The sequence below is a fragment of the Tasmannia lanceolata genome, unplaced genomic scaffold (genome assembly GCF_043159265.1).
Source record: "Tasmannia lanceolata isolate RefF3 unplaced genomic scaffold, GAP_Taslan_0.1 ptg000023l, whole genome shotgun sequence".
Lineage (NCBI taxonomy): Eukaryota > Viridiplantae > Streptophyta > Magnoliopsida > Canellales > Winteraceae > Tasmannia > Tasmannia lanceolata.
In genome coordinates, this window is record NW_027518700.1 from 17,386,596 (window position 1) to 17,398,538 (window position 11,943).

The window sequence follows — 11,943 nt, forward strand, 5'->3', positions numbered from 1 at the left end:
ATGTTCGTCCTATATGAGTACATATATATAGTGTCCTAGCAAGGGTTCCCTAATTTTGGTTCTAAAGGGAGCAACTAATATATATACATAATATAATGAAATGAAAGTAGGGCCCAGGCATTTCTGCAGGGTACTATGCCTATGACCATACCCTTGATGTATAACGCCAGCACACCCGGCATTATACAGAGTATGTTCATTGCTCATCGGCTGCTGTAGAACACCAGCACACCCAGTGTCTACGGCTGCAGCTCTGGCGCATAGCTCGGAAATAGATACAACGGCTCCCATCTGGTGCGCGTCATATCTATTCCCTGAGGCCAATAATGAAAATAATGAAAGAAATAAAGAATATGACAATGCATGATGTGCAGTGTGTGAATCCCTTGTTTTATTTACGCACCTAATTGGTGCCCCTGAATTTCTAACGATAAAGTTCCCATTTAACTTGGTTTTGACCCAAATTTCTTCAAAATTAATAAAAATGGCATTTTTACAGAGTTAGGCAATGTTCCAAGAAATCCCCAGCAGAGTCGCCAGTCTGTGGAACCAGATCCGGGACGGGCGTGAGGGGACGGGCCCCCGCGCGAGTCTCTCTAGATCGTCCACGTGAAGGAGAGCCCCACCAAGGAACTCTCGAAAGAGTGCCCCTCACAGCATGAGCGGCGATGTAAAGTGAGATACCTCTCGATTCGGGGACTAGCCCAGATTCGAGGCGTACCTTAAACAAAGAAGAGTCGCCATCCAAGGAAGTGGGCCCTGGATCCCATGCTGTGCTCTGTTGCAACGGATAACCAGAGATATAAAATAGGGTTCGTGCCTGATGACGAATGGGGAAGGGATTAGGCGCCCCCAATTCGCCCAAGTGCTAGCACCTGGTCTCTTATGCCATTTATTATTAATTTTGAAGAGTTTTGGGCGAAAATCATGCGAAATGGGAACGAATATCTCCGAGATTACGTCTAGCTAATCATGCATGTCTCGGAGATGAATAAGAAGCACACACAAAAGAAATGAAAGATATGTCGCCTAAGAATAGCTAGGTTATGAGTGCCATGCCTAATTGGTGTCTAAGTTCTGGTGGACAAGCACATGCATGTTACAGCTAAAGGTATAGGATCTGTACATAAAAATAAGAAAACACAGCATAACACACAACACGACACGACTCGACACACGACCCGACACGACAAACCCTAGACTCTAATGCAATACTTGACTCGGACCAGGATGGCCATTCATCCTAGCTGCACTACGTATCCCGGCCTCGGGAAGAATCAGAGCCAACGTAGTTCGATGTCCTATGCTAAACCACAATGCCTAAACCTCTAGGACCGCTATCCTAGACTCGATCAACTAGACTCGACTAGTTTTTAAAGCTTTTTGTGCGATTGCTTAAATTCAAGTGGATTGTAATTTTTAGGACTCTCTATATGTCCTAACTAATGCAAGTTGATTAGCCTTAAGCTAATGCAGGTGGGCCCTACATCCTATGTGTATCTAGGCTGTGCATTCTAAGGAAAACCATGGGTTGACTATATGCTTCCTAGTCTAGCCATCGGTTCGACTAAATGTCTAACCGATCGACTTGAGGCCTCCTAACTCTAGGGACACTCACACGACAGGACACACCATATCAATACAAATCAGGACCGACTCCTAACTCTAAAACACCCTAAATATCTAGGACAGACTCCTAACTCTAGAGGAAGATCTTTTTGAAAAGGTTTTGAAGTTTTTTGTATTTTTTGGAGGTTTTGAAGTTATGAAAAATGGTGAAAGTTGTGAGAAATATTTACAAAAAATGGTGGCTGAAAATGGTGAAAGGGTGTAAAAATGGTGTCTAAAAATGGTGACTGAACTCACGGTGCCAGCAGCACGCCTGAGCTGCCTACGTACCCCTCAGCTAGGGATCAAGCCATCCGTAGTTCGGAACGAATTCCTAACTACTCTGCACATGACTCAAGATTTTTTGAGATTTTTGATTTTGATTATGTTTTTGGATTTTGAATTGTTTTTGAGATGTTTTTGAATTTTCAAGTGTTTTTTGGAATGTTTTTGTTGTTTTCAAGTATTTTTGAAATGTTTTTATTGTTTTTTGACACCAGAGAATAAAATCCTATCATCATACGGGTAGGGAGACTTCTGGAATCCCGCAAAGGTTGGATAGCATCCTATGCTTTGCGGGGGAACGAACAGGAAAATAACTCGGCAAGGGTTGGACATCATCCTATACCTTGCAGGAGCGGGTAAAGATCACGACTTGATGAGAGGATGGACAGAATCCTAACCCCTATGATGATAGGAAAAACTCCTGGACTGACTGAAGGACTGACTCCTGTGCTGAAGACTGTTATAATTACTATTCACAACTACTATTCACGACTACTATTCACAACTACTATTCAAAGCTACTATTCAAAGCTACTATTCAAAGCTACTATTCAAAGCTACTATTCAAAAGTACTATTCAAAAGTACTATTCAAAAGTACTATTCAAAAGTACTATTCAAAAGTACTATTCAAAAGTACTATTCAAAAGTACTATTCAAAAGTACTATTCACAGTAGGACCTACCAAGTACTATTCATACATCGGCGGGCCCCACACAAACGGGTCCCACATCAGCGAGCCCCACATCAGCGGGCCCCACATCGGCGGGCTCCACACAGCGGGTCCCACATCAGCGGGCCCCACACAAACGGGTCCCACATCGGTAATTGGAAACGAAATAACAATTAAATATTCCACCGAAAGAAAAATAATAATACTTAATTAATAGTAATCATCGCGGTCAAAAAAATTAATAATTTAATAATATTAATAACCGACAAAAATAATAATTTAAATAAAATAATCATTACGGTCAAAAAACAATAATTAATCACCGACAAAATTAATAATTTAATAATATTAATCGACGAAAATAATGATTTAATAATATTAATCGACCTGGTACTGTTCACGCAACCTTTACTATTCACGAAAATAAAAATTTAATCCTATTACTATTCAAACAGCTGTTACTATTCTCGATAATTTAATATTAATAATCAACGAACAGTCAAACATGCAATGATGAAACGACAAAAAAAATTAAAAATAAATAAATAAATAAACATAAAAAATGAAAATACCTGAGCGTAAGGGTGGCCGGAGTTGGGGCCGGATTCCGGCACAGCCGGTCGGAGGTGGTGATGATCGGACTCCGACGAAATTTCTGTCGGAGAAGAAGATCCTTCTCTCTCTCTCTCTTTTCTCTCTGCAGATCTCTCCTTCTTTCTTTTTTTTTCTTTTTTTAAAAATAAAATAAAAAAAAAATAAAATAAAATGAAGAAGAAGAAGTTGGAAGTGGGGTGGAGGAGATGGTGGTAGGGCTGGAAATGGCCGAATAGTGGTGGTTTGGGTTTTGCAGAGGAGAAAAGGGGAAAATGAAGGAGAAGGTGGAGATGGTTCGACGGTGGTGATCGGATTCCGGCAAGCTTGCCGGAATCAATGGAGGTGGTGGCTGTTGGTGGTTGTGATTGGGTGAAAGCTCGATCGGAGGTGGTGATGAGGGAAAATATGGGCGGCTCCGGTGGGATGTGGTCGGAGGAGTTGGGTTGCAGAAATAGGATGGAGGCAAAGATGAGGTGGTGGCCGATCCGATCGGAGCTCCGGCACCGTTGCCGGAGGAGAAGCTCTCTCTCTCTATCTTTTTTTGTCTTTTACCAATGAGCTCTCCCCCTTTCGTTTTTGATTTTTTTTTTATATAGGTTAAAATAACCTGTTGATATCCCCGCACCCCCATTTGATGGGCGCACAAAAATGATAAGGCGCGCCCGTAACCTTTGTCCCATTCGGTCCAGGTTCGGCCCCACCCAGGATAAATCACCCCCCTTCTGCGCATTTACACTACAGCACCGTCTTAGCTCGTTTGCTAGGCAAACGCGATCGGATTTCGACGAAATTTTGCGGGGACCTAGCTGGGACCCAAAGCTAGCCTAGGGTTAAGTTTGGGACCCTAACTCATTGATTTGATGGGGATTTTTGCAAAACTGGAAGGGTTTAGGGCACGGTCAAAATGGGGTGTCTACAACTGCTTAAGATGGTTTGAACATATCCAACGTATGCCTTTGGATGCTCTGGTGAGAAGAGGTGACTCATGCCAAGTTGAGGGAGTAAAAAGAGGTAGGGGTAGACCGAAAATAACATGGGTAGAGACAATGAGGAAAGACTTGATAGCTAGGAACATAACAGATAACATAACCTTGCATATGATAGAATGGAAGAAAATGATCCACGTAGAAGAACCCAACTAGAACCAGGATTAGAGCCTGGTAGATCCCTTTTACCCTCATGAATTTTTTCTAAAGGATTCATTTAGCCGACCCCAACTAGCTTGGGACAAAGGCTTTGTTGAGTTGAGTTGAGTTGAGTTGGAATCTTTTTTATAGTCACCACTTAGGCCATGTTTGTTTTGGAGTTTGAGAACCGATTGTGAGTTCAAAACTAATTATTGGATGCAAAATTAATTTTAATTTTAATTTTGGAGTTTAAGACTAAGACAGTGACGCGTGTCGTGCTGGCACGGCACGAAGTCGCGGGCCATGCCGGGCTTGGTTGGGCGGCACGGCACGACCCGGCCCGCGAGCCCGGATGCCCCCTTTAAAAAATGTGTTTTTTTTAAAAAAAACCCGAGAATACCCCTAAAAAGGTGTTTCAAACGGCTAGTTTGGGGGGTATTCTCGTCCGAAACTTATATATTTCATAAAATCTCGAAAATACCCCCTCCAACTATTTTTTTACAAGGTTATTTTAGTACTTATGTTTCTCATCCCTTTGACACATGGCACAAGTTTATTGCATAGTTTTTTTTATCCAAAAGTGATTAGTATTTTCCTATAGCAACCCTATTAATTTTTTTTTTTATAAAGATGGGATTTTCATTGTTAAATCTTTTACCTTCCCTAAATACCCTCCCCAACAACTCTTTTTGTGGATATTTAAGTCATGTCATGTCTTTTACCAAATTAACCTCCCCAACAACTAGTTTTGGGGGGTATTTTGGATTTTTATTGTTTAAATCTTTTACTTTCCCTAAATACCCTCCCCAACAACTCTTTTTGTGCATATTTAAGTCATTTCATGTCTTTTACCAAATTAACCCCTCCAACAACTTGTTTTGGGGGTATTTTGGGAAGTCAAAAAATAACCTACCCAATCCTATAAATACAACTTTCCACCCCCTTCATTTCTCAATAAAGCTCACTCTCTCTCTATTATCTAAACTCTCCAATTAACTTCTCTCTCTCCCTAATCAAGCTCTCCCTCTCTCTCTCCCAATCAACTTCTCCCTCCCTCTCTTCAATCTACTTCTCTCTCTAGTTAGTAGCACTAACTACTCATCAAGAGGGCGGCGATTGGCGATTAAACGAGGGCGGCGATTGGCGATCAACAAGAGGGAGAGATTGTGCTCAAATAGGTTGAGGTTGGTACCCATTTAAATATTTAATTGTAATTCTCCTTTCACTAATTTTTTTTAAATCTCTCTTAATGGTCGATTCGGAAGAAGTTTTCTACCCCAACATTGACCATGACAACAACCAAGTCATGGGCAATGATGACTTAATGGAAGCTTGTTTTGGAGGTCAGTGGAGTGAAGACGAGATTGAATTTGAAGTCCAAAATGAACCCAACCATAGTGCTAGTGGGATCCAAGCTCCTTCTCGCTCTAAAGTTAAAAGGGGTAGAACTTCAACTGTTTGGTCTACCTTCACTCGTCAAGAGATAAGACGTCCCGATGAGAAAGTAGAAGTTAGGACAATTTCTAAACATTGTAAAAGGGATCTTAGTTGTAATGTTTCGAGTGGAACGGGTCACTTAAAAAGGTATGCCGACGCTTGTGGTAAAAAGCATGGCCCGTTAGACCCTAAGCAAACTCAACTAAGTCGCACGTCTAGTTCAATATGAATAATTTCCTACTCTCATGATAATAAAAGAAGAGAACTAGTCGCATATGTGATAGACTCCGAACAACTATTTGTTTTTGCAGAAAATAAACGTTTTGAAAAATATGCTAAACAAGCTTTAAATCCTGCTTTTAAAAGAGTACCTAGAAATACTCTAAAATCAGACAACTGTAAACTTTTTAATGAACGTAAACAACAACTGATTTCATATTTTGAAGGATTTAATGAGAAAATTGCACTTACTTCCAATATTTGGAGTACAAAAAATGGTTATTCATATATTTGTATAACCGCACACTATATCAACTCTAATTGGCTTTTAGAAAAAAGAATTATTAGCTTTAGTCTTATTGATTACCCACATACTGAAAATGTTATATCAACACATATTTTAAATACTGCTCGTGAATATAATATTACAAAAAAAAAATTCTATAACTCTAGATAATGCTAGTAATAATACTTTCGCAGTAGAGTTATTAAAAACTGAATTGAAACCTATTTTGAGTGGAAATTTTTTTCATATTAGATGTGCATGCCATATTTTAAATTTGGCTGTGCAAGATGGTTTAGCTCTTATTGACCCACAAATAGAAAATATTAAAACTTATATTACATTTATCAATTCTTCAATGTATAGAAGACAAGAATTTGCAAAATTATGCAACACATATGGAAAAGAATTTTCTAAATTCAAATTAGATGTTAGACATAGGTGGAATTCAAATTATTTAATGTTGAAACATTGCCTCCCATATAAAAATTTAATTCAATCATTTGGTAATGAAAATATACCTCAACTTCTCTGTTACACTGTAGGTCTCTCAGATTGGAACACTTGTGAGGGTTTCATGAGTTTTCTTGAAGTTTTTTATACTGGAACTAATGCTTTTTCTGTTGTTTACAAACCAACCTCAAACATAATTATTGGTAACTTATATAACATCACGTTTACTTTAAAAAAAATAGAACTGAAAGACATGAACAAATAATTGAAGTCATGGAGGCAAAATTTAAAAAATATTTTAATAAAGTTCCACTTTTATATTCCTTCACTACAGGAATGGACCCTCAGTTTAAGTTACAAGGTTTAGAAGTCTTGTTAGAAGAGTGCAATAATAACCTCGGTAATGATCATGAAGATTCAGGGAATAGTATAAATGAAATTAAATCATTATTAAGGTCTATGTATCATATCTATGAGGTGGAACATGGACAAAGAAGATCCAGTTCTTCTACGAGCTCGGGGCCTAAAAATAATCTAATTTTTACTTTAATAAGCCTAAAAAGAGCAAAACCTAGTAGTGTTGGTGAAGCATCTTGCAATGAGTTATCATTGTATTTGGAAAATGAACATTACATCAATCCCGAAGAATGGGAAAGTTTTGAAATTTTACCTTGGTGGAAAGCAAATGAGAAAACATATCCAGTGCTATCCGTCATGGAACGTGATCTACTAACCCCCCCGGTGTCTACAGTAGCATCGGAGTCCACTTTTAGTGCAGGTAACAGGGTTTTAGAAGACAAAAAAACCAAAATGTCATAAAAAATATTGGAGGTATGTGTGTACTTGAAGGACTGGCTTGATGCAGATGCTAGGATACAAGGACTGGAAGGCTCAAGCTCATCATCTGAAGATTGTTGAAGACTTTTAATTTAGAAGTTGTTGTAATTTCAAAGTTGTATTTATTTTTTCTCTTTACTTTCCTTTAAAGGGTTAGAGGCAAGGTTCTATGTCCTCCTCAGCTCCTCTTTTCTTCTTATAATATTTGATATTAATAAAATTTAAAGGTGCCGCCCGGGTTTTTGGATAAATATTCCAGGCACAATCGATCTTTGTTTCTAAATTACTATTGTAAAGTAATTGTAAATGAAATTGACAAAAGGGGGACTAAGAAAATTATAAACAAAAATTGACAAAAGGGGACCAAGAAAATTGTTCACAATATTTGAAAATTTTTTTTTTTTTTAAAACAGAACATTTCTCGGAACTCCGTGAGAATCCATGGAATTCCGAGAACAATTCTCGGCAAGAAATGTTCTATTTCAAAAAAAAATTCTCGAAACTCCGTGGGGATCCCACGGAGTTCTGAGAAATGTTTTAAATCAAAAACATAAAAAAACACGGGCCGGCACGGCACGGTGTGCCGCGGGCCGTGCCTAGCCTAGCCTCGAGGATTCCGGCCCGGCACGGCCCATGAAACCTTCCATGCCGTGCCGGCCCGGCACGGCCCGTTTGCCACCTTCATGTAGAAATGGACATATTTTGGTTTATAAAAGAGGAAGTTCTATGGTTTCTTCAACAACAACAACAGAACGAAAAACTACTATTTCTTTCTGTTTTCACTATCTTTCTGTAAACGAAGCTTTCTTTCTTCCTCGTTCTATTTTACGTATTTTTTGGGCCACTGGAGTGTTCGGGTGGTTCGAATCTCTTTGATCGTGCAGTTCTTGAAGATAGACGGTGCGTCAAGCTATTGTATCCTGGGGGTGATTGCGACCAGTAATTTGCTGTATCGGAATTAGTTTCCACAGAGGCGCAAATTCATCTTAAAGAGAGCGACATAGTCCTTGCCTCATTTCGCCACATCAAAAAAGTTACACTAACGCTGTTTTTGTTTGTTTTCTATTACTCAACAGAAGTCTGGTAAGCCATATTATTCCCTAGATCCTCAACACAGAGTTCAATTATATTCTCTAGATTAATGTCCAGTTAGGCATGAACACAATGATATGTCTAGAGATAAAAAAAAATCCCTGCCTAAAAAGAATCATCGCTAATGAAGTTGAAAGAAAGGTTAGAAAGATGGGTCTAAGAAACTTTGCTCCTTGCCACTGGATATGGAAGAAATTGCTGAAAATATTGAAAGGGTTTGAAAGCTCATGGAGACTTTGCACTCCTCTCCGAGGATTTGAAAGGATTGAAAGCACTTAGAAACTTTGTGACTCATCTCCGAAGGTTTGAAAAGATTGTAACTCCGAGGATTTGAATGGATTGAGAGCCCTAAAAGGCTTTGTAACTCATCTGGGTGTTTTAAAAGATTGATAGCCTTGGGAGACCAGTAACTCGTTTATGAGTGTTTAAAATGAGGTTGCACAACTCTAAATACTCTTTGACAGTTTCCTTTGTTTGTTGTAAAATTATCTTCTTTTTTCATTTCATTGAGTTACCACATCACTACCCCCATTAACCCATTTACATAACACACAGGCTATAACTTCACCCACAACCCTACAACACATGAACTATAACTAACACCCATAACTCTAAGACACATACCCACAACTACATGCTAACTAACCCCATTTACACCACTAACATGCACATGTCAGACAACCAATTAAAGTGCAAAACAAAGGTGAGTTCACCCATTATCAAAACATGGTCGCGTGGATATAAGTAGCCCTTAGATATACATTAATGGGGATGAAAATAACCACCCAATCAAAGAGCTCCACGTGTAAAAGAGCCCTCAGATACAAAAAGGTAATTTCCTGCACTCAACAAAAGACCCCTATAAGAAGCGGTATTTACGTCTCAATGCCACCCGCTCAAGGGCAGTATGGTAATCATACCATAAGGGAAATTACGAATTAGCCTTAACACACCCAACCACTATAAATAGGGGTAAAACTCAAAAGGTAAAAGGACACGATCCCGATCCCGCAAGAGGGGCGCGACGCGTGACCCTCTCTCTTGGTCTCTCGTACCCACGCGAATGACGTGTGCCATTTTTTTATTATTGATTTAATTCATCGAAAATAACCACCCAATCAAAGAGCTCCACGTGTAAAAGAGCCCTCAGATACAAAAAGGGCAAAAAGGTAATTTCCTGCACTCAACAAAAGACCCCTATAAGAAGCGGTATTTACGTCTCAATGCCACCCGCTCAAGGGCAGTATGGTAATCATACCATAAGGGAAATTACGAATTAGCCTTAACACACCCAACCACTATAAATAGGGGTAAAACTCAAAAGGTAAAAGGACACGATCCCGATCCCGCAAGAGGGGCGCGACGCGTGACCCTCTCTCTTGGTCTCTCGTACCCACGCGAATGACGTGTGCCATTTTTTTATTATTGATTTAATTCATCTTTTTCGGGAACTTGGGATCACTAAAGCAATCTGAATTTCACGCAAAGGGAATGACAGAGTCGCCACCTAGATGAGAGATCTAGGACCCATCTAGATTCTTTGCCTGATTACGAGAATGAAAGGTATGGGGAGTTACCACCACATGCACCATTCTTGCCCGATAATCCGGTCTTCAATTCTAAAAGTCAACTCTCTTGAATTTCTTTTAAATGGCTCATTTAACTCTATATTAATGTGCGAACTATATGACATGCATCCTAAGATCTGATTTCAATGCATTTCCTAATGTGTATCTTGATTTTCTTAATTCGTTTGGATTCAATCTATGTGAAAGTTCTCATAAAATTCTAATTTGGGGAAAAGTCCTAAGTGATTTAATCAATTTTAATTTAAGGTTTTAAATGATGAAAGAAAATAAAAACTACCCTAAAAAAAACCCCACTGATTGTGTGTGGGGCCGACTCGTTATTGGTATGCCATCAAGCATCCAAGCTGCCTATGTACCCAAGCCTCACTGAGATTAGAGTCGACGTAGTTCAGTGGCATAAACTAAACTACATGCCTAAGACATCTAGGACATCGATTTAGACTAGACTGACTGTTTTGACAGTTTAAGAGAGATTATTTAGTTCAAGTTGAATAGATTTTTTATCCTAGGATTCCATCAAGATACTATATGGTCCTATCTAAATGCAAGACCTTCCCTAAACTAATGCAGGTGAACCTACATCCTAGGTTAACTAGGCTTGTCCTATAGGGAGATGGTTTGACTAGTGTAACTAGATTTATGACACTGTTGCTATCCATAGCAAACGGCCGTGATGAGGCTAGACTCCAAACTCTAGGACATTCTAAAATCTAGAACACAACATGACGTAAATGTTCCTAAAGGGCCCTAAGAGTTCCTACGAAGAGATACCGTTATCCAACGGTTCGTTCGAAAGACATGGATTAAATTAATTCTGTTTGTTGAAGTTAATAATTTTTAATTTTTTAAAGATTTTTTATTCCTAACATTTAAGGAATACCAAAGGCTCTAGGGCTTGACGAATTTCATACTTAGATCGCATTCATGAAAGGGAATCGTGCGCTCTCCTCTTGCACAATTTAGCACATAAATTATAGTATATTGTTGCCTAGTATGGTTCTCTGGATTTTTGTGGACTACAACCTCGGATCCAACGACATACTATAATTCAAATACCCAAATTATCAAGGATCAATTGCAATTGGAATATGATTGATTATGAATGCGATCTTGGCCGTTAAACTAGCATAGCATAGCAAATTTGCAAAGGAAATCAATGATTCCTAAGGTTTCTATTTCCATAGTTTAAAGGTTGAATACATTATGGAGAATTAGAATTCTCTGAAAATTTATATAACAATTTGAATTTATTTCGATTTTCTTAAGGATTTAAAAATTTTCAGTTCAGATTATAGATTTACACAACAACTTATAGAAAATCTAATCTAAATAAGCTAAAATTTTTACAGTAGCTTTCTCTTGATCATAGAAAGTTACTGTAATATTTTCATGGATTTTAAATGTGTTTGCTATCAGTTTTTCAATGTTGAAGAGATCTGTCCAGATTATGGTTTTACACATCGACTTGTGGTAAATCACATCTAAATGAGTTGAAGTTATTATAATAGCTTTCTCTTGACCAGAGAAGAGTACTGTAAAATTATCATGAATTTTAAAGTTGTTTTTCTATCAGTTTTCTAATGTTGAAGAGATCTGTCCAGATTATGGATTTACACATCGACTTATAGCAAATCTCATCTAAATGAGTTGGAATATTTATAGTAGCTTTAAATTGACCAAAGAATATTACTGTAAAATGTTCATGGATTATCAAGATGAGTTTATATCAATTTTCAATTTTAAAGTT